General features: G+C 41.6%; 1 long non-coding RNA gene across 1 annotated transcript; it reads left to right on the plus strand.

The window, feature by feature from the left end:
* Positions 1 to 355: 355 nt before the first annotated feature.
* Positions 356 to 1,019, plus strand: LOC139084797 (uncharacterized). The gene is made up of 2 exons (XR_011542549.1): positions 356 to 638; positions 818 to 1,019. It is a non-coding gene; the product is annotated as an uncharacterized lncRNA (long non-coding RNA).
* Positions 1,020 to 22,317: the final 21,298 nt, after the last annotated feature.

Here is a 22,317-nt window from a genome sequence, read left to right on the forward strand (position 1 = left end):
CTTAGCTTATTAGTTCAGATTTAGACATTCTCAGCTCCTTGTCCCCCACGGCAGTTTTTCCACATTAATGATTAGTGAGAGAGTTGTACCATTTCATTCTTCCTCTGTTTGTCTGTTTGGGAGGATATTGAGGTTTCACTGGAGCTGTGTTCTGTCTGAGAGATGATCTAAGGAGGAAGAAAAAGGATGGCCAGGATTACGCCCCTGAAATTCTAATAGGAAGGCACTCAGATGATGCAAGAGCGAGCAGGTGCTTAGAAGAGAAGCCCCTTCTCCATGCTGCTTTCCTGCCCCTTTAAGTTACTCTGGGCTCCAGAAGGTTCATCTTTCTCCTTCTCTTTCTCCTTTCCCAAAGACTTCCAAGTCAACCATTCAGGGAGTACATTTTTGTTGAGTATCTACTATCTACCAGACACAGCCATCACCCATCTCCTTCACAAAGACCCTACCTCAGCGCCTCAGCTCTACTCTGCACACCATCTAAGCTCTCTGTAGGCCTCTGGGTAATGACTGATTTCCTGTCGTTGCGCTTGGCCAGCCTCAGGGCACAGCGAGGGGAGGAGAATCCCTAACCAGGGCTTGTGGCCTATGAGTCATAACATTTCCATATTTATCCTGCACCAACAACCAGGACCAAGGTATGTACAAATTTCAGGATAAGTCTGAGAGAGGCCCTGCCTGTGGCTGAGAAATTTCTTGAATAAAGGAGAAATTTATCTATCCATCTACAAAATTTATTTCTTTTGCTGTGCTAAAGTATGAGTACTTCTCTCCAAATATGTAAACCTGAATGTTTACTTTTTTATGTTTTAATTAGGAACAAAGACTATGAACATCAGCCACTGCTAGATACTCTGCAAATCTCAAATGAGAGGACATGGGAAAAACACGCTGAGATGTTTTTTGCTCTTGATTCGCAATGTTTGTAAAACCTTTGTAGCTATTTAAACAGCTTGCTCATGGAATGAAATGTAACTATCTTGATAATAGTAAATTTGTTCAGGAACCACCTGGAAAACTAACTTGAATTTATAGAAAATTTATAGTGTTTTTTCTGATTTGAGAAAGCAGCCTTTTGTGTATAATAATGGAACTAGGCAGCATAAGTTCTTTGCTGATTTAAGAATTGGGACGCCCAATCTGAGCTCTGTTCCTGGTAAACAAAGAATGACCTGCCAATGTCCAGCTTTGGGACCAGACTGATCTCAGCTGAAATCTCAGCAGGCCGCGGTGGATCCCTCACTTCCTAACAGTGAGTAAGTGGCTTAACTTCTCTCCATGTGGTTTCCCTTCTCTGCCAACAGCATGACAATAGTAGTAATAAAATGCTCACCCAAGAGTTGTTGCAAGAATTAAATGAGATATTGTATATAAGACCTTTTGCACATTCGAAACACACAGAAAATTTGCAATTAACCAGCCGTGTGACCTCCGAGCCAGTCGCTTAGCCTCACTGGGTTTCAATCTTCTCCGATTCTAAATTCTCTTTCCAAACAGCTTACATAGATTATAGAGAATTGTAATTAGCATATCAAGCACCAGCCTAATTCATGCCAGCTCCTGCTCTCACCGCTATCACTGCAATATCACTTCAATTACACCGTTTATATGTAAATGGCACTCCAAGTCCTAAATGGGGCTGGCACACTCAACTAAGAAAACAGTGTCTGATCTTACTGATGCTCCTCCTGTCCTTGTTCACTGAGAACACAAAGATACCCTTCTGACCAGGCCCAAGGAACTGACAAAGTTGACAAAATGCAGGTTGAATTTTCAAGATTTTTCTTTGGTTCAGTGATGGGAATAGAAGTGACCCTACAGCTGAGTAGCACCCACCTTCCATTAGAGATGTGTGTTGTCTGGAAGAGAAGCTACAGACGCTAATTCTGTTTGAGTGGACTGTTGCAATTAGCTATGACAGCCACTTGAAGTTTTTTTTAAACTCAAAGGAAATTTCAGCAGACCTGAAATCACCATCAAGATGTGTGTGTATGTGTGTGGGGGGTGTGTGTGTGTGCACATGTGTGTCCAACAGAAATCTGTGTAGTCAGGAAGGTTTGACTGAATGGGTCTCAGAATCTGCTGGCCGACTTCATTTCCCACCCAAATGTCTGAATCTGCCCTAGTTAAGGCTTATTCATTCAGCAAATAAATTTTGCTGAACACAGACAACACAGAGATGACTAATCATTGCTTTGGCCCTCAAAGAGTTTTGTTCGAGAGCCAGTCTATAAGAAGGATCTTGTATCATGCTGTGTTCGGGAGATGGGTGCCCGCAGTGGGGCACAAAGGAAAGAGTAACAGCTTCCCCTTGAAGGTGGGAGGGAACTGGTGAGGAATGGTCTAGAATGGAGGTGACCATTTTTGTCTTTTCCAAATTTGTGTTCCCCCAACTGCTAAGGCTCCCTCCCTGCTCCTCATTCTAAAGGAATAGGCTAGCTATCAACTTGAGGCCTCCTGTTTAGGGACATGACATTATCCCCAAGCTAAATGTGTCAGTGGGAAATCCTTGTGGCTGATAACTGCGAGCAAATCAGAGTTTTGCTGAGTTGCTTGGACATGTACCCTGTGAGGAGAGTTCAGCAGCGTCTGCTCATTAACCTCCACCTTAGTGAGGAAACCAAGACCAGCCAACAGCTTGGAGTGACAGGGATCCAGCAATTGATCCCGTTCTGTAAACAAAGCTCCCGTCTACAGTGTAAACAGTAGGTAGACTGTTCACTGGGTCACTGTCTAAGCCCTCATCATCAGAGTAATTTATTCATTGTTATGAAGCCACTTTGAGCCAAGTGGAAAAGTGGTTTGCAGATAATTCCTCTCTACTTCCATACAACCCAACCCAAAGGTGGTCCTTAAAGGTATCCAACTGCTACCTTTAGGAGCTTTGGAGTCCTCAGGGCAGTGTTTCTTAAATTTACCAAGCATCAGCATCACCTGGAGCTCCCCTGCTGGGCCCTATGCCCAGAGTTTCCTATTGAGTAGGTCTGGGGTGGGACTTGAGGGTTTGCATTTCTAGCAAATTCCCAGGTGAGACCACGTTTTAACCACCACTGCCTCAAAGCATGACTGATTGTGATACCAGACGTCTTAATCTCAAGTTCATGTGCCTGATGCACAGTAAGCCAATCACTGAGACATTGGGGCTTGGAGGTGGAGAAAGGTTTATTCAAATTGGTCAAAATGAGAAGGCATGGGGATATGTTCTCTTGAATCCACCTAAACAAGAATAGAAAGCAGGGAGCTTTGTTGAGTTAAGGGGCTTGGCAGGAAGCATTTTGGAGAAACTGGAATCCATGTTTCTTTCACTCCAGATAAGCCCCTGGGCAATCTGACTTCTGGGCATCAATGGCAGCTGGGGGCTGGTTATCTGGTGATCTAACTTCCTTGAAAGCGTTCTTTTCCTTCTACAAAACAAGCTCATAAATCTTTTTGGCCCTTGCGTCACCCCTCAGGTTAAACGAGAAGACAGCAAATTGACAAGATTAACTTCTTTTCATCTATGTCTGTGTTGGGAACAAGTTCAAAAGGCAATCTTATTGAATATTGACAGTAACCTTCTGGTACCCAGAATCAATTGCCCTTGCCAAACCAAACTTTTCAATTTAGGTATGAGACTGAGTGCAATCCTTCAGGCAAAGATAAAGGCCCCAAGTAGAGCGATAGCATTTACTCTTGGTAGGGACATGGTATAGGAGAGGAAAAAGTTATTAGAGGATCATTGTGAGACCAAACGTGATAGGAAAAGGACGTTTGATTAAGAATAACTTTTTTCTTACTTGACTCAGTGGGTGGGTGACAAGTTTCCCAGAACAAGTCTTAATTCCACTAAAGTTTATGGTCAAATTGTTTTAATTTTTTTAAAATCAAGAATGCTGAAGATGGCAGCATAGGAGGGCTCTGAACTCACCTCCTCCCATGGACACAGCAAATTTACAACCACCCCTGGAAAAATGACACCTGAAAGAGAACCCAAAACTGCATAAAAAGAACCCCCACAACAGGGGACAGTGCTGACTGAAGTGGAAGAAGCAGAAATTCCTTTCTGGAGAGGGAAAAGCCATATTCTAGCCACAGTGCTTCTTGGCCGAGAGCAATCTTAAGGTATGAAGCTTTCCCTGGAGAAGTGGGGGATCTGAGTGGGAGAGATTTGCGACAATAAGTAGCTTTTGAACTCAGCACAACTGAGATGAGTGTCATAATATCTGGTTTTGCTGGCTATTAACTGCAACAGGGAATACCCCCAGAAAAGCTATCGAACATAAGAGAAAGAAAAGCCTGCCCTTAAAGGACCCATGCACAAATTCATCCATTTTGGAAAGCAACCTAAACTCATGAGAAAGGTACACAGTCCTTTGGTGAAAAGAGGCTCACTTGATAGGCTCTGGGCACATCTTAGCAAGGCAGGAGGCAGCTGGGACCACCTCCTCAGGGACTGAGACATTGGTGGCAGCCATTAGTGTGACCTAATACAGGTGTGCTGGCAGATGCCATTGGAGTTCTTTCCCTGTCCTTTTAGTGCAAGGGTCTGCCCCACCCACTAGAGCACTGATTTAATCCAGCTTAGGCAGGGCAGGCAGCACACACTCCAGACTAGCCCCACCCAACAGAAAGCCCTTGGGCAACTTGTGGGCCTGCATAGGTGGGGTGAGTGGATCTGCCTCTGCAGGGCAGGGCTTGCACAAAGGGCAGGCCTACATTGGCAGAGTGTGTGGGGCCTCTGCAGTGAGGTGAGTGAGTCCACTTCAATGTGCGAGGCATACACACAGGTCAGGACTATGTTGATGGGGTGTGTGGGCCTGTGGGCAGTGGGACTTGTCAGCTGCAGCAGACTTCTGTTTCTCAAACAGCCGCATAGGGCACCAGCCCCACCTTCCAACACTTGAAACAATTGTGTGCTGCCACATCTGGGGCCAGCCCCACTCAGCTGCTATCCTGAGAGAGCTGACAATAGCCTTGCAGGCTGGAGGCCTACAGCAATTGTAAGCCCCTGAGCCTAGCAACCAGCCATACTAGGGGTCTACCCACTTAACAGGAAAACTGCAGCAGGGGGGCTGGCCTGGTGGTGCAGCCATTAGGTTCGCTTCAGTGGCCCAGGGTTCACCAGGTTGGATCCCTGGTGTGGACCTACACACTGTTTGTCAAGCCATGCTGTGGTGGGCATCCCAAATATAAAGTAGAGGAAGATAGGCATGGATGTTAGCTCAGGACCAGTCTTCCTCAGCACAAAGAGGAGGATTGGCAGCAGATGTTAGCTCAGGGCTAAACTTCCTCAAAAAAAAAAAAAAAACTGCAGCAAGAATGTACTATTAGACCTTGCAGCCAACTGTGCTGTGCTCCCTTTGCTCAGTAAAGTGACTGAAGGGACTGTAGCAGCTTCACACAACTGAGCATTACAACCAGCCAGCCAGGGAGACAGCCTAGCCTCCCTAGGCACCTGCAGCAAGAGCGACCCTGCCAGAACAGAAGGACACATGTAGCCCACACAGGGGACACCATGGAGCATTTGGAACTGGTAACGAGAGGGAAGCACGCTGCTGAGCCTCATAAGGCGTCTCTTACATAAGACCACTTCTCCAGGATCGGGAGATGTAGCTGATCTACCTAATACATATATATAAGCACAGAGAAAGAGGCAAAATGAGGAGAAAAAGGAATACGTTCCAAATAAGGGAACAGGACAAATCCTCAGAAAAAACTAAATGAAACCGAGATAAGCAATCTATCTGATAAAGAGTACAAACTAATAGTCATAAGGATGCTCACGGATCTTGGAAGAAGAATGGATGAATACAGTTAGAACATCAACAAAGAACTGGAGAATATAAAAAACAAACAATCAGAACTGAAGAACAATAATGGAAATGAAAAATTCACTAGAGGGAATCAATAGCAGAGTAGATGATACAGAGGAACAGATCAGCAAGCTGGAAGAAAGACTAGAGGAAATCATCCAAGCTGGACAGAAAAAAGAATTAAAATGAACAAGGATAGTCTAAGGACCTCTGGGACAACATCAATCACACTAACATCCATATTATAGGTGTCACAGAAGGAGAAGAGAGAGACAAAGGAGCAGACAATGTATTTGAAGAAATAATAGCTGAAAACTTTCCTAACCTAAGGAAGGAAACAGACATCCAAGTACAGGAAGCACAGAGAGCTCCAAACAAGATGAACCCAAAGAGGCCCACATCAAAATACGTTATAATTAAAATGTCAAGTATTAAAAATAAAGAGAGAATCCTAAAAGATGCAAGAGAAAGACAGCAAGTGACACACAAAGGAAACCCCATAAGGCTATCGGCTGACTTCTCAGCAGAAAGCTTACAGGCTAGAAGGGAGTGGCATGACATATTTAAAGTGTTGAAAGGAAAAAACCTACAGCTGAGAATACTCTATCCAGCAAGGTTATCATTCAGAATAGAAGGAGAGATAAAGAGTTTTCCAGAAAAGAAAAAACTAAAGGGGTTTATTACTAATAAACCATCCTTAAAGAAATGCTAAAGGGGCTTATGTAAATGGAAAAGAAAAGACCATAAATAGGAATAAGAAAAGGATCAAAAAAAAAAAAAAGAAGAAATAAAGTAAAATCACTGGTAAAGGCAAATATACAGTAAAGGTAGCAGATCAACCACCTATGAAGCTAAAATGAAGGTCAAAAGACAAAAGTACTAAAATTACCTATTTCCATGATAAGAGGGTAACGGATACACATGCACAAAAAAGAGGTTACATATGATATCAAAAACATAAATTGTGGGAGGAGGGGAGTAAAAGAGTAGAGCTTTTAGCAAGAAGTGATACTTAAGAAGTCTTCAACTTAATATAGATTGTTATATATGTAGGTTATTATATATGAACCTCGTGGTAATCACAAACAAGAAACCTATAATAAATATATTAAAAATTAAGAGAGAAAGACAAACTCTGTATGATTCTACTCATATGTAGAAGATAAAGAAACACATGGACAAAAAGAATAGATTAGTGGTTACCAGGGGAAAGGGGGGTAGGGACAAAGGGTGAACTGGTGCACCTATAATATGACTGACAAATAATAATGTACAACTGAAATTTCACAAGGTTGTAAACTATCATAACCTCAATAAAAAAATAAAAAATTAAGAGAAAGGAACCCAAACATAATACTAAAGAAAATCATCAAACCACAAGGTAAGAGACCTAGAGAAGAAGAAAGGAACAGAGAAAATTACTAAAACACCTGGGAAAAAAGGAACAAAATGGCAATAAGTACCTACTTATCAATAGCTACTTTAAATGTCAATAGACTGCATGCTCAAATCAAAAGACATAGGGTGGCTTATTGGATAAAAAAACAAGATCTAGAGAGTGACATCAGCAACATGGTGGAGTGAGCTGTTCCCTTTGCCTCTCCCCCTTTGAATTACAACTAAATGGACATTCACTGATCAACAGAGGATACCCACACAGCAGATCAGGACTCCTGAGAGACCCACACAGCTATACATCTGAAGGAGGATGGACTACCCCTGGGGAGGTGGTGGAGATAGGTGAGCACTGTCTGGCCCCCTAGCCACTCTGTACATGTGTGCAGCTGCTCTCCTAGCTGGAGTGCTCATTGTACCACTGCAGCCCTGAGGGTAGGAGCCCACCTCCGTGCAAATGTGGGAACAGGTGATGACAGCCATGAGCCCCCATGTGATTGCTTTCTCCTTTGGTGGGAGAGCCCACGGTGCTGCCATGGTCCCCAGGGAGCCACCCAGGCTTAGACCCAGTAGGGAGGCCCTGCCCACCAAGCACAATGGCTGACCTGACCTAGGAGGAGACAGCAGTGGATCTGCACATCCAGGCAAACGAGTTCCCAACTGCCATGAACACCCATGGTACCACTGTGGCCCCAAACAGTGGAGAATGTCTCAACAGGACTGTGAAAGCAAGTGACAGCAGCCCTGAGCCCCCGTGTGATGGCTTTCTTGTCCTGTGAGAGAGCCCACAGTACTGCTGTGGTCCCTGGGAGTGGTCTCTCACTTGGACCCAGTGGGGAGGGCTTGCCCAATAAGCACAATACCTGGTGTGACCTAGGAGGAGATGGCAGTGGATCTGCAGGCCTAGGTGAGCAAGTTCCCAGCTGCCACAAGCACCCATCGTACCACTGTGGCCCCAAAGGGGTCCCTGCCTCAGGCATCAGCCCTGAGCCCTTGCATGATCACTTTCTCATCCAGTGGGAGAGCCCACAGGGCCACTGCAGTCCCCAGGAGTGGTACAGGCACGGACAGGCACAGCTGACAGGGATCACAATGAGCTCAGAATACACAGCTCCTGCTCCCCCCAGGGTAGCAGGTGGAATCTGCAACCAGAAACTATCACTATGCAAACACAAAAATCCCATCAAATATTATGAAGAAGTACATTAAGACTCCAGACCAGAAGGAAAAAGACAAACACCCAGAAATCAATCCTGAAGGCACATAAATCTAAAATCTAAATGACAGAGAATTCACAATAGCTATCAAAATAAACTCAACAAGTTACAAGATAACTCAGAAAGACAGATCAGTGAAATGAGGAACAAAACTAGTGAACAGAGGGAATTTGTCACAAAAGAGATTGAAATGATAAATAAAAACCAGTCAAAAAGTTTGGAGATGAAAACAAAATGAATAAGATAAAGAAAAATTTGCAGTCCTTACATAACAGAGCTGTTATTATGGAGGATAGAATTAGCAATTTAGAAGATAGGAAAATGGAAGTGCTTCAGATGGAGGAGGACAGAGAACTAAGACCAAAAAGAAATGAAGAAATTCTCTGAGAAACATCCGACTCAATTAGGAAATGCAACATAAGGATTATAGATATTCAAGAGGGAGAAGATAGGGAGAAAGGAACAGAGAGCTTGTTCAAAGAAATAATAGCTGAGAACTTCCCAAACCTATGGAATGAGCTGGAATGACAAGTAAAAGAAGCTAATAGAACTCATAATTACATCAATGTAAAAAGACCTACTCCAAGACATTTTTAGTAAAACCAGCAAAAGTAAATGACAAATAAAAAATATTAAGGGCAGCAAGGCTGAAGAAAATAACCTACAAAGGAATCTCTGTCAGGCTTTCCACAGATTTCTCAGCAGAAACCTTATGGGATAGGAGAGGGTGGAATGATATATTCAAAATTCTGAAAGACAAAAACTTTCAGCCAACAATACTCTATCCAGTGAAAATATCCCTCAGATACGATGGATACAAACTTTTCCAGATAAACCAAAGCTGAGGGAGTTCATCATCACAAGACACCACCCGCCCCCCCGACTGCCGCTACAAGATATGATCAAGAAGGCCCTCATACCTGAAAAAAAAGAGAAGAGTTTACAAAGTCTTGAGCAAGGAGATAAATAGGCACACAAAATCAGAAAATTGCAACTCTTCATCAGAACAGATTAGCAAACACTCAATTATAACTTTAAAGATAAAGGTAAGGAAAACATCAAGAAGAAATATAATCACTTCATTTTAACCATGAGCCCACAACACAAAATGGAATAAGTCTTGACAACAACTTAGAAGGGGAAGAGCAAGGGGATGGAACCTGCTTAGACTAAGGGAATAAAGGCTATCAGAAAATGGACTATCTCATCTACAAGATCTTTTATACAAACCTCACAGTAACTACTAAAAAAAATCAGAACAGAGACACAAATGATAAATAAAGAGAAAATTGAAAAAACCATCATAGAGAATCACCAAACTGAACTGCCAGTCGGAAATACATAGGACAAGAAACAAGGGAAATACAGAACAACCAGAAAGCAAGTGATACAGTGGCAGCATTAAGCCCTCATATATCAATAATCACTCTAAATGTAAATGGATTGAAGTCCCTGATCAAAAGACACAGAGCAGCTGGATGGATTAAAAAATAAGATCCAACAATATGCTGCCTCCAGGAAACACATATCAGCTTTAAATGAAAACACAGGCTCATAGTGAAGGGATGGAAGATGATACTCCAAGCTAATGGCAAACAAGAGAAAGCAGGTGTTGCCATACTTATATCAGACAAAGTAGAGACTTGAAGATAAAAAAGACAATGAGAAACAAAGAGGGGCAGTATATAATGATAAAAGGGACCTTCGACCAACAGGACACAACATTTATATATGCTCCTAAGACAAGAGCACCAAAGTATATAAAGTAACTATTAATTGATATTAACAGCAACAAAATAATAGTAGGATACCTTAACACCCCACTTTCATCAATGTATAGACAGCCAGACAGAAAGTCAACAAGGATAGTGGAACTAAGCAAAAAACTAGACCAGATGGACTTAATAGATGTATATAAAATACTGCATCCAAAATCAGCAGAATACACATTCTTCTCAAGGGCACATGGAACATTCTCAAAGACAAACCATATGTTGGGAAAAAGGGAAACCTCAATAAATTTAAGAAGATTGAAATCACATCAAGCAAATTTTCTGACCGTAATGCTGTGAAACTAGAAATCAACTACAAGAAAAAAGCTGGGGAAGTGACAAACATGTGGAGACTAAACAACATAATACTGAACAACCAATGGATCATTGAAGAAATTAAGGGAGAAATCAAAAAATATCTAGAGACAAATAGAAATGAAAATACACCACACCAATTCATATGCGATGCAGCAAAAGCAGTCCTGAGAGGGAAATTCTTAGCAATACAGGCCCACCTTAACAAACAAGAAAAATCTCAAATAAGCAACCTTAAACTACACCTAAGAGAACTAGAAAAAGAAGAACAAACAAAGCCAAAAGTCAGCAGAAGGAGGTAAATAACAAAAATAAAAGCAGAAACAAGTGAAATTGAAACCAAAACAATGGTAGAAAGGATCAATGAAACTAAGAGCTGGTTCTTTGAGAAGATAAACAAAATTGACAAACCTTTAGCCAAACTCAGTAAGAAAAAAGAGAGAAGGCTCAAATAAACTAAAAATGAAAGAGGAGAAATTACAATGGATACTACAGGAATGCAAAGGATTATAAAAGAATACTGTGAAAAACTATATGCTAACAAATTGGATAATCTAGAGGAAACGGATAAATTCTTACACTCTTACAACCTCCCAAAACTGAACCAAGAAGAAATAGAGAATCTGAATAGACCAATCACAAGAGATTGAAGCGGTAATCAAAAACCTCCCCAAATATAGAAATCCAGGACCAGATGACTTCTCTGAAGAATTCTACCAAACGTTCAAAGAAGATTTAATACCTATCCTTCTCAAACTATTCCAGAAAACTGAAGAAGATGGAACAATTCCCAGCATATTTTACAAGACCAACATATCACCCTGATCCCAAAGCTGGACAAGGACAATACAAAGAAGGAAAATTATAGGCTAACATCACTAATGAAGATAGATGCAAAAATCCTCAACAAAATATAGGGCAACCTGAATACAGCAATACATCAAAAGGATCATACACTGTGATCAAGTGGGATTTATACCAGGGACACAGGGATGGATCAACATCTGCATATCAAGCAATGTGATACACCACATTAGCAAAATCATGAATAAAAACCACGTGATCATCTCAATAGATGCAGAGAAAGCATTTGATAAGATCCAACAATGGACACCTCAGAAATACAAAAGATTATAAGAGAATATTACAAAAAGCTATAAGCCAAAAAATTGGATAATCTAGAAGAAATGATAAATTTTTAGAATCATACAACCTTCCAAAACTGAATCAAGAAGAAATAAAGAATTTGAATAGACTAATCACCAGTAAGAAGATCGAAACAGTAATCAAAAACCTCCCAAAAAATAAAAGTCCAGTATCAGAAGCTTCCCTGGTGAATTCTACCAAACATTCAAAGAAGACTTAATCCCTATCCTTCTCAAACTCTTCCAAAAAACTGATGAGGAGGGGAAGCTTCCTAACTCATTCTATGAGACCAACATTACCCTGATACTGAAACCAGACAAGGACAACATGAAAAAAGAAAATTACAGGCCAATATCACTAATGAACATCGATGGAAAACTCGTCAATGAAATACTAGCAAATTGAATACAACAATACATTAAAAAGATCACACACCATGATCAAGCGAGATTTATTCCAGGGATTCAGGGATGGTTCAACATCCGCAAATCAGTCAATGTGATATATCACGTTAACAAAATGAAGAATAAAAATCACACAATCATCTCGATAGATAAAAAGAAAGCATTTGACAAGATACATCATCCACTTATGATTAAAAAAAAAAAAACCTCTGAATACAATGGGTATAGAAGGAAAATACTTCAACATAATAAAGGCCATATGTGACAAACCCACAGCTAACATCATACTCACTGTAGAAAAACTGAAATCTATCCCTCTAAGAACAGGAACCTGGCAAGGATGCCCACTTTCACCACTCTTATTTAACATAGTATTGGAAGTCCTAGCCAGAACAATCAGGCAAGTAAAAGAAATAACAATCCAAACTGGAAAGGAAGAAGTGCAACTGTCACTATTTGAAGATGACATGACATAATTTTACATATAGAAAACCCTAAAGAATCCACCAAAAAACTTTTAGAAATAATAAATGAATACGGTAAAGTTGCAGGATATAAAATCAACATACAAAAATCAGTTGCATTTCTAGACACTAACAACGAAGTAAGAGAAAAAGAAATTAAGAATACAATCCTAGTGGCTGGCCCCGTGGCCGAGTTGCTAAGTTCGTGCACGCCTCTTTGGTGGCCTGGGGTTCACTGGTTTGGATCCTGGGCATGGACTACACGCTGCTCATCAAGTCGTGCTGTGGCAGCATCCCACAAAGAGGAACCACAATGACTTACAGCTAGGATACACAACTATGTACTGGGGCTTTGGGGAGGAAAAAAAAGGGAAAAGGGAGGAAGATTGGCAACAGATGTTAGCTCAAGGCCAATCTTCCTTACCAAAAATAAATGAATAAATTTTCAAATCCTTAAAAAAGAAAGAGAGAATACAATCCCATTTATAATTGCAACAACAACAAAATTACCTAGGAAAAAATTTAAGCAAGAGGTGAAAGACCTGTTCACTGAAAACTATAAAACATTGTTGAAAGAAATTGAAGAAAACACAAAGAAATGGAAAGATATTCCATGCTCTTGGACTGGAAGAATTAACATAGTTAAAATGTCCATACTTCCTACAGCAATCTACAGATTCAGTGCAATCCCTATCAAAGTTCCAACAACATTTTTCACAGAAATAGAACAAAGAATCCTAAAATTTATATGGAACAACAAAAGACCCCAAATAGCCAAAGGAATCTTGAGAAAAAGGAACAAAGCTGGAGGTATCACACTGCCTGATTTCAAAATATACAAAGCCATAGTAACCAAAACAGGATGGTACTGGCACAAAAACAGACACACAGATCAATGGACCAGAATCGAGAGCCTAGAAATAAACCCACACATGTATGGACAGCCAATTTTCGACATGGGAGCCAAGAGCATACAATGGAGAAAGGAGAGTCTCTTCAATGAATAGTGTTGGGAAAACTGGACAGCCACATGCAAAAGAATGAAAGTAGACCTTTATCTTACACCGTACACAAAAATAAACTCAAAATGGATTAAAGACTTAAATGTAAGACCTGAAACCGTAAAATTTCTAGAAGAAAACATAGGCAGCATGCTCTTTGAAATCGGTCTAGCAGTATCTTTTCAAATACCATATCTGACCAGGCAAGGGAAACAATAGAAAAAAATTAACAAATGGGACTACATCAAAGTAAAAAGCTGGGCCGGCCTGGTGGTGCAGCGGTTAAGTTCTCACGTTCCACTTCTCAGCGGCTCGGGGTTAGCCGGTGCGATCCCAGGTGCGGACATGGCAAAAGCCATGCTGCAGCAGGGGTCCCACATATAAAGTAGAGGAAGATGGGCATAGATGTTAGCTCAGGGCCAGTCTTCCTCAGCAAAAAGAGGAGGATTGGTAGTAGTTAGCTCAGGGCTAATCTTCCTAAAAAAAAAAAAAAGTAAAAAGCTCCTGCACAGCCACGGAAACCATCAACAAAACAAAAAGACAACCTAACAATGGGAGAAGACATTTGCAAACCATATATCTGATGAGGGGTTAATATCCAAAATATATGAACTCATACATCTCAACAACAACAAAAAACTAACAACCCAATTAAAAAATGGACAAAAGATCTCAACAGACATTTTTCCAAAGAAGATACACAGATGGCCAACAGGCAGATGAAAAGATGTTCAACATCACTAATTATTAGGGAAATACAAATCAAAACTACAATGAGATATCACCTCAGCCCATCAGAATGGCTATAATTAACAAACAAGAAATAACAAGTCTTGGAGAGGATGTGGAGAAAGGGAACTTGCATACACTGCTGGTGGGAATGCAAACTGGTGCAGCCATTATGAAAGACAGTATGGAGATTCCTCAAAAACTTAAGAATAGAACTACCATACGATCCAGCTATTCCACTGCTGGGTATTTATCCAAAGAACATGAAAACATGAATGCATAAAGATAAATACACCCCTATATTCACTGCAGCATTATTCACGATAGCCAAGACTTGGAAGCAACCTAGGTGCCCATCAAGGGACGAACAGACAAAGAAGATGTGGTACATATACACAATGGAATGCTACTCAGCCATAAGGGTGAAATCTAGCCATTTGCAACAACATGAATGGACGTTGAGTGTATCATGCTAAGTGAAATAAATCAGAGGGAGAAAGTCAAATACTGTATGATCTCACTCATGAGTAGAAGATAAAAACAACGACAACAACAAACAAACACATAGATATAGAGACTAGATTGGTGGTGACCAGAGAGGAAGTGGTGAGGGAGGAGAATAAAAGGGGTGACTAGGTACATGTTTACAATGATGGATGGTAATTAGTCTGTGGGTGTTGAACGTGATGTAGTCTACACAAAAACCAAAATGGAAGGATGTACGCCTGAAATTTACATAATGTTATAAACCAATGTTACCTCAATAAAATAAATAAATGTTATAAAAAATTTTTTTAAAAAAAGAATGCTAATTTCTTTCCAGATGAAGATTGAGAATTACATCACAGAAAATTAGGTTCCTTCCCAGACTGGGTTTAGGGCATACATTCTTTTACACCAGGAACAAAGAAAATGGTGTCCAGCTACATTGCACTAGGAAATCAGAAAACCTCTTTTTTTTGAAGAAGAAGAAGAAGAAGATTAGCTCTGAGCTAACATCTGCTGCCAATCCTCCTCTTTTTGCTGAGGAAGACTGGCCCTGAGCTAACATCCGTGCCCATCTTCCTCTACTTTATATGTGGGACGCCTGCCACAGCACGGCTTGCCAAGCAGTGCCATGTCTGCACCGGGATCTGCACCGGTGAACCACAGGCCGCCAAAGTGGAACATGCGCACTCAACCGCTGCACCACCAGGCCGGCCCCAGAAAACCTTTTGTCTTCCACACAGCAGTGGAGTTCTTTTTCTCCACTTATTTCTGGAAGCTGTCTGTCTTGGCTAACTTGTGGGTTCTCTTCTCACTGGTACTTTCTCTGCCTGTAGGTTTGGTCTCCTGCAGTGATGGCTTGCGCTGTTGACCACACACGGTGTTGCAGCTCTGCTCCCACAGCTAACCAACCTCTTCTTAGTACCTGTGTTCTAGAACTCCTTGGAGAAAAATCTGATTGACCCAGCTTGGGCCAAGTATCTGCCCCTGGTCCAACGGGGGGCCAGCTCCAGGGGCAATGGCCAGCCCAGCATCCCTGAAAGAAGAGTCTGGGTGGGGAGGCAATGATGGATGCTTGTCATTGAGCTGTAGGCACAGTGGACTGCATATGTTCCACCTCGGAGCTTTGTCATGCATAGGACAAGGTGTAGAAAACACCTAACCAGACACACAATAGGCACTCAGTAAAGATGAGCTTCTTCTCTACCTCATTCTTCTTCCCGAGAATTCATCAGCATTTAGGATCCTGGTTAACCATGTCTAGCAGGATAGCCTGGGTAGTGTGGCCTTCTGAACCCGTGGTCTGCTCCCTTGCAAGCTGCACAGCTAGTGCTGTCTCAGGGCTCCAGCACATTCTCAGCTCCCAGCTCCACAGGACAAGCGGAATCTTCAGGGCTGCCAGCTCAGGACACTGGGGCTTAGTCACACACCTCTCCTTCTTCACACTCTACAGAAATGTAACCGTTTGTCAAAGATTTTTTTTTTTTTGGCAGAAAAGGTGACAGAAATTATGGATGTGTAAAATTGTACCTTGATCTCATGGGTCTAAACTGGAATCCAAATGCTTGACTGAATGCATGGATGCCACAGCACGTGTGTTCTTTTATGCCAGTGCACGGGCGGCGAAAACTTTGTAATCTCAACAAACAGACACAATGGCTTTTAAAACTTAGCATGAAGGGTTGATACAGATGTCACGTTTAGTTCAGCCCTTGTTCTGGCACCCACCACGTGAGCGCCCTGCCCCTCACTGGGCGTCTGCAGTAGGACAGTGGCCGGGGCTATGACATTGCCCGGCAAGTTGCCGTCCTCACAGTGTGCCTTGGCCCTCAGGGATCTGTTCACAGGAGCAGGCTCTGCGGGAGGGGCTGCCTGGTGTGTCTTAATTTCAAAGTGCTGTGTTTCTACCTGTAGTACACTAAAGATACGTTGGTCTAGCATTTATTATTTCCTGAAGGTAAAAAAGAAACTTCTTCCTTCTCAGGTTTTTTGGCTGTGAGTAAACTGTTATCTGCCGCATGTCAGATCAGTCATTGACTGACGAGGCGCCGAGCATACTGAAGGTGTCGCCTTTGGGAGCTCTGGCTGTTGTCTGCAATCACTTTCATGCTGGGAGGAAAGAGAATCTTGAAGATACATTTCCCTGTGTTTACACGGGGTAGAGAGTTTCCTGTGTTCACACCAGTGATTCCTAGAAGAATTTCGACAAGGAAACTGCGAAGTGAAAAGTTCTAACTATAATTAGTACCACTTTCTCTTTCCAATTAGCTATAATTTTTCAAATCATTTGACCGAGTTACAGAAAATAACGCTTTAGGGGCCAGCCCGGTGGCAGAGTGGTTAAGTTCCCACATTCTGCTTCAGCGGCCCGGGGCTGGCCAGTTTGGTTTGTCCCGGGTGCAGACCTAGTACCGCTTATCAAGCCATGCTGTGGCAGCATCCCACATATAAAGGAGAGGAAGATGGGGCACGGATGTTAGCTCAGGGCTACTCTTCCTCAAAAAAAAAAATCATAATTTATTTTCAAATTAAAAATAGAGAACAAAAATTCTCCCCAGAGATTTGCTTACATTTCAGGGAAATAAGGAACATGTCTCTCTCTGGGGAGAGGAATGGGTAGGTTTGCCAGCAGCCCCCCTCTAAGTTTGGGGGTCTCCTAAGCTTGGGGTTCCCCAGGTGTGACATGGAGCACCTGTGTGTTCCACATCCCCGGGCCACCACACAGCCCACATGGACTTGGAGGGTAGGAGGAACCAGTTCCAACATGAAGCTTATGCTGTATGCTGTGGCATGAGGAATAAACTGTCTAAATCCACTGAATTATTGCTTTCTTCCTTGCCAAAACTACGGAAGGGTGGCAGGTTCCCAACAGCTCCCACTGTGCCACTGTTTAGAAACCGCGTGACTGCTTGTCATTCTTTTGTCAAATCCCTTTTCATTTATTTTTCCAATATTCTGTGTTTTATGTTTGTAGCAATTCTTTTTGTATTGTGCATGCAAGACCTTTGACATTTAAATGTAATGTAGTACATATGTGTTTGCAGATATAAAAGCAGAAATCTTTTTTCTAATTAGAGTGTAAAATTTAGAGATAAAAGAAAACAAACCGTAAATGTAAAGCTTGCTGAATTATCACAAAGTGCACATACCCAAGTACCCACCAAGAAATAGGACATGCCACCCCCAGAAGCCTGCTTATGCCCCAGAGGTGGCCCCATCCGCACTTCTAACGCCTCAGATTACCTTTGGAACTGGTCAGTGGGTTTCCTTTTGTGTCTCCTTTCTTTCATTCAATATTATGTGTATGAGTTTCCTACATACATATTGTTCTATGTAGCTGTATTTCATTCACTTTCTTTGCTGCATAGAATCCCATTTTATGACTGCCACAGTTTGTTTATCCAGCCCACTGTGCGAGGTCATCACACTTGCTGACTATTAAGAATAACGCGGCTGTGAACACTCTTCGATGCACATGCGCACCCCATGCTGCTCACTATAATTTTAGTAGATAATGCAAAATAGTTTTACGACATGGCCGTATCAAATTACATGCCCACCAAAGTGTGTGAGAGTTACATGACTCCAACAGCCACTATTATTCTTCCACACAAATTGTAAAGCCAGCCTGAGGTCCAATAAACGCACACACGTAAACACAGAATACACACACATCACTTAAAATTTGCACTGACCACACTGATCTTTCTCTCTGGAGGATTAATGTAGTCATTATTATTTTAAAAATATTTAAATTCCTACCTAGGGTTTGGAAAGATAGATGTTCTTGAAATGTTCTATTCTCATAGGGTGGTTGTTTTTAATTATTAGGTTCGTGGGTCCCTTTGAGAATAAAACTTGTAGATCTTATCCTCTATAAAATGCAGTTATGCACAAATGCCCATAAACGTCTACCTGAGCTTCTGAGGAGCTCATCACTCCCAGCAGCCCATCAGTTCATGGACCTCAGGTCAAGGACTCCCTTATAAGGCAGCGACCTTAGCAGAATATCCACTCTCAAGAAATCTCCCAGTTCTTATTTCCTGCCTTTTCATTCTCCTCCTTGATTCTAGTGGAGAAAATTCCCAGCTTCCTACTTTGAAAGAGTTACACTTCATTTCAAGAAGACAAGGGTCAGCCTCATGCACACTGGCCTTGGGAGCTGGAAGGCCACGAGAGCTGAGTTAATTTTCTCCTGCTGGCAATCTCTTTCAGGACTCCCTCGGCTCTTCCCAACCGTCTTCTCCGTGTCTCCCAGTTGGTGTTGCCATAATACCACCTCACACGTAACCATCGTGCTCTTGGCCTCAGCACTCTGCACACCAGCACAGGGCTCAGCCTCTCTTCCTCGTGTCCACATTTCCAAGAGGGAAATACAATTCTCCAATTTCCACAGTTCTAGGAGAAAAATATATTTGGTCAGAAATCATGAGCCAATGGGGGAGTCAAATGTTGTGGAGCCCCATGCATCCCGGTCCTGACTGCCCATTAGAATCATCCAGAATACTGATGCCTGGGCCAATCCACTCAAATTAAATCAGTGTCCTGGGACAGGAGCCAGGCATTGGTATATTTTAAAAGTTTCCTCAGGATTCTGATGCTCAGAGAAGGTTGCGAACGAGCTGTATCAGCCAAGGGCTGTGGACAGGCAAACAATATAAAGAAAGTTTTATCTAAATGTATAGAAGAACCATCTTCGTGTGAAAAAGTACAAGGGAATGGAAAGTATTTCTGCAAAACCCAGAAAACATTCCTCCGCGGGGTCCATGACACTCAGAGGACTTGGAGCAGTTCAGCCCTCTCCACGGCCGGCACAAACTCTCCTCCAGCCAGGAATCGGGACAGAAATTCAGTCCTCGTCCTCCCACTGGCTTATTTATTTTTTCCTTTTAAAAGTTAAATCCTTAATGTTTATGTTTCTGTCGTTAAAATAATGCATACTCAACAAGGAACGACTTTCTGAAAACCCATTACTTCATATAATTTGAAATAAATTAAAAGAAACAAACTAAAAGACTTGTTGCTAGAAATGAATGTTAAATTCAGGCCCCTTCAACTTTTTCTCTCTTCATGTGACTCTTGCTTTTTTTTTCCAAATGTAGTCATTATCACACTATATTAAGTTTTCTGCTTTTTCCCTTAAATTCTAACATAAATGGTATTCCTGGCTATTAGATAACCTGAAAATGTCATTTGAAATTCCTTTTATTCTTAAATATTTTTTAGAACAATATTTCTTTAATAGGCAGTTACAGAGGAGACTCCTTCCCTCCTGTAGTAAATCTCCGTTCAGAGCTACTGATAAGGAGCCCTCCTCTCGGCCGCCCCTCGGTCCCACGGGCAAGAGAGCGAATCCCAAACCCCTACCTGCCAACACGTTTGAATCAGAAAAGCTGGTTGCTCTTTCCGTTTCTCAGCATCCCACTTTCTTCTTTACTTTCTTTTCTCTCATATAGGATTGGGCCACACTGGGCCGCTGTGACTCACCAGGACGAAGCTTTGGGCAGCTTATTGACCCTCCAGTGCCTTGGTGCCTGAGTTCTTCCACTGTAAAATGGGGATAATAATGGGACTATTGCTTTTCCATTATGTTTATTTCATTTAACAAGAAAATATTTAGCACGTAGCATGCGCCAGATACTGTTGTAGGCACATTACAAATATCAACGCGCTTATCCTAACAGGGTTGTGAAGATTAAATGAAGAAAGTCATAGCACAGCTCAGGGAGCGGAAGGCAGCGTTATCCTCCCTCTGCCCATCCGTTTCCTTCCTCCGGATCTTTGTAACCTCCTCTCACACCTACGAAGAGAGCCTCCTTTCTGCCATTGTGTATGTGCACATTCTGCATGAAGGCTTAAAACTTTTCTGATGACTTTCCACCTAAACGAGATGCAGACTTTTCTTTCCATCTGCTTGTGATCCACTTATAACTGAAGTGCCATTTTAGAAGTATCAGGGCTAGGGGAATACAGAGTGAGACCGTAGACTTCCTGGTTGAGCATGGGCTTTGAAGGATGTGTAGGAGTTTCCATCCAAGGGAATGGGAGAAGCAAAGTCAGGGACACGGGAATGGCATGGCTTCATGTTTGAGGAGTGGTGAGGATGTCAGTGTGACAGAGCCTAGAGTCCAGGGGATGAGAGTAGAGATGAATGTGCTTATAGAGATGGGGATGTTTCTAGAGACTGGAAGATTGCCTGTGATGACTGGCCAAGGAGAACCCTCAGGTCCACACCAAGGAGTTTGCACTTCATAGTCTTCCCTTTGCAAAGCTTCCTTTCCCTAGGACATTCCATCTTTTTTTAAACAGCTTTATTGAAATATAATTCACATACCAAAAATTTACCCATCTAAAGTATAAAATTCAGTGTTTTTAAGTATATAGACAGTTGTGCAGCCGTCCTCACAACCTTAAGTTTAGCACATTTCCTCACGCCCAGGGGAAACCCCATACAATTAGCAGTCATTCCCCACTCTCCACCCTCACTCCCGCCCCCTGGCAGCCACTGACCTGCCTTCTGTCTCTATGCATTTGCCTATTCTGGACATTTCGAATAAATGGGATCACACAATATGTATGTCTCTCGTGTCTGGCTTCTTTCACTTCACATAATGTTTTCAAGGTTCATCCACATGGTAGCATGTATTCTTTTCATAGCTGAAGGATATTTCTTTGTATGGGTAGATGACATTTTTGCCTATCCTTTCATCAGTTCGTAGACATTTGGGTTGTTTCCAGTTTTTTACTATTTTGAATAATGCTGCTATGAACATCCATGTACAAGTTTTATGTGGACATGTTTTCATTTCTCTTGGGTATATATCCAAGAATTGCCGGGTCATATGATATCTCTTTGTCTAATTTTTTAAGGATCTCCAAACGTTTTTCCAAAGGAGCAGCACCATTTAACTTTTCCACCATCATTGTATGAGGGTTCCAATTTCTCCACATCCTTGACAATACTTGGTATTGTGTGTCTCTTTGATTACAGCCATCTGTGGGTATAAAGTGATATCTCATTGTGGTTTTCATTTGCATTTCCCTAAGATTCTGTTGAGCATCTTTTCATGTGTTTATAGGCCATTTGTATATTTTCTTTGGCTAAATGTCTATTCAAATCATTTGCCCATTTTTTAATTCGGTTATTTGTCTTTTCATTATTGAATTATAAGAGTTCTTTACATATTCTGGACATAAGTCCCTTATCAGACATGATTTGCAAATAATTTGATATAGACAACCCTATCTTGTGGACGTTTTTTCACTTTCTTGATGGTATCATTTGTAGGACAAACGTTTTTAATTCTGTTGAAGTCTAACATCTATTTTTTTCTTTTGTTGCTTGTGCTTTTGGTGCCGTATCTAAGAGGCCATTGCTGAAGGTTATGAAAATTTACTCCTATTATATTCCAAGAGTTTTATAGTTTTAGTTCTTACATTTAGGTCTGGGGTCCATTTTGAGTTAATTTTTGTGCATGGTGTGACCTAGGGGGTTCAACTTCACTCTGGACATCTCATCTTAATCAAAGCCTTGGGTATTACTAAATAAAAAACGTTTTAGATTTTTTTTTTAAGATTTTATTCTTTCTCCCAAAG

This window comes from Equus przewalskii, chromosome 7 (genome assembly GCF_037783145.1).
Source record: "Equus przewalskii isolate Varuska chromosome 7, EquPr2, whole genome shotgun sequence".
NCBI classification, from domain to species: domain Eukaryota; kingdom Metazoa; phylum Chordata; class Mammalia; order Perissodactyla; family Equidae; genus Equus; species Equus przewalskii.